At 54.3% G+C, this 1,879-nt stretch overlaps 1 protein-coding gene across 1 annotated transcript in view; it reads left to right on the top strand.

The window, feature by feature from the left end:
- The window catches only part of LOC113214212 (catenin delta-2), a gene marked incomplete in the record, with an annotated part of 67,360 nt that overhangs the window by 42,378 nt on the left and 23,103 nt on the right, over positions 1 to 1,879 (top strand).

The raw sequence follows: 1,879 nt of genomic DNA, 5'->3' as shown, positions 1-1,879 counted from the left end.
GTGTGTCGCGCGTGCCTCGAGGCGGCCGTGGGTTGCCGCGTCGCTCTGCTGCCGCTCGCATTGCAGTCAACTGCGGACTTCTTTTCCGCTGCTGAGTTGGCGGAAACGCTTTGGGCAGCAGCAGGCGCTGCCGTTGGTGGCGGCTGTGGGAGGGGGTGGGGCGTCGGACACCCGCCGGGGAAAATGCTAGTTGGCGAAAATGGAACTGCTGCTTGGCCGCTCGTCTGCCCTGCCCCTTCTTAGTCTGTGGGGGAGGTGCGTTGGCCTTGTCGACCACGAAAGAAGACATTGATTTTCTTTCAACGCGCTGGACTTGATCATCAGTGACGATCACCAACGAAAGTGGTCGTACGCTCTTTAATCTCATGCGGAATATGGAATGCTCACAAAGAGCCATTCTTTGTACAAATTATCGATCTAGTGATTAGGTTTTAAAATCGATTTTGCTTTATAAATCTTTGGTATTGCTAACTGTCACTGTCGGTGTTCTGTTTCAAACCATAACTTTACGGACACCCTTCGAAGATTTATATTTTTTTAAAAAATCGCTTCGGTTAGCACAATTTAAGTGCGGCCTTGTCGCCCGCCCGTTTTGTGCGAGACGCGTTATCGGGTAAAATGCCCCAGGCCAGAGTCGGTGGCTCTGAAAAGTGAAGGTGGGGGGCGGCGGCACGCACTGCGTGGGAACACGGCCGAATGGCGCCAAAGATTTCTTTTACATCTCGCTTCCTTTATATGTCTATATTTATTCTCCTTTTGGTATATTTTTTTTGTTCTTTTTTTGTTTGTTATTCGCTCGCACCAACTTGTTTCTTTTGGTGTGTAATGCCGCTGTGGCGCCCCCGTTTCGCCTTCGGGGCGCAGCCGTCAAGTGGCGTCGCTGCTGGCGGAAACAGTTTCCACAAATTTAATAACAAATAAAATAAATAAGAGACGGTTGGGAAAAGAGGGGGTAGGGGAGGGGGGGGGGCTTTGCGTTGGACGCTTCTGAAACTTGCCTCACTATTTTTTCTTCTTTGAAACACGCCCAGGCGGAGCCTTTGAGGGAGGGGTGGTGGGGAAGGGCATGTATCCCCGGCTGTGGCCCGGGGCGGGCAGGCTGGCGCTGCTGCTGCCGGGAGCAGGTGACCGTAGGGAGAGAAAAAGGGGGTGGGGTGGAGTGGCGCTAGCTAGCTGGTGCCTCTTGGTTTTCTTATTCATGGGAAATGTCCGATCGGGGAAAGAATGATGGTTAACACATCGGCACGTTAGCGTCGGGTGGAGGGGGAGTGGAGGGGGTAGCGACAAGCGGGGGACCTGCTCGCCACCGCGGGAAGCGGGTAGGGCGGATTGGCGAGCGACCAACAAACCACCGTGTGTTCGAAATGAAAGATACGTGCGACGCGGAGTGTTCGACGTGTGAGGCCCTCTTTCTTCTCACAGCTTGTCGGTCTCACTTCTCAGCCCGCGCAAGCAAATACAATAACTCCGTCCACACGAGCCAGGCGCTCGACGTAGCGGCCGGCCGACGTCCGCCCAAAACTTTTGCCTTGGCTATGGTGAATTAAAGAAGAGCGGTCGCTAAAATTTTCAGGCGCCACAAAATATTTTCGTACCGCACCCCCCGCGCACTTTTCTTTTAGCACGGTCGAGTGAAAAGGGGGTAAACAGCGGGAGCACGCTCACGTGCCGACCTCATATGCCCTTATTCCATTCCCTTAAAGGGGTAAAGGTGGTAGGGGCGAGGGGGTAAGTCTCAACTTGTGCCTAGAGGCGTGGCAGGGATGGGGAGGGGGACTTTGTCTCAATGTTCGGGGGCTGGGGAAGGGGGTAACAGCCACCCCCTTTTGCTCTTATATTGTTATGAAGTTGCGGCGCTGGCTGGTCCGGTAGGACCCCC

The sequence above is a fragment of the Frankliniella occidentalis genome, unplaced genomic scaffold (assembly GCF_000697945.3).
Source record: "Frankliniella occidentalis isolate FOCC.00 unplaced genomic scaffold, Focc_3.1 Scaffold42, whole genome shotgun sequence".
NCBI classification, from domain to species: domain Eukaryota; kingdom Metazoa; phylum Arthropoda; class Insecta; order Thysanoptera; family Thripidae; genus Frankliniella; species Frankliniella occidentalis.
This window is presented reverse-complemented; position numbering and strand designations above follow the sequence as displayed.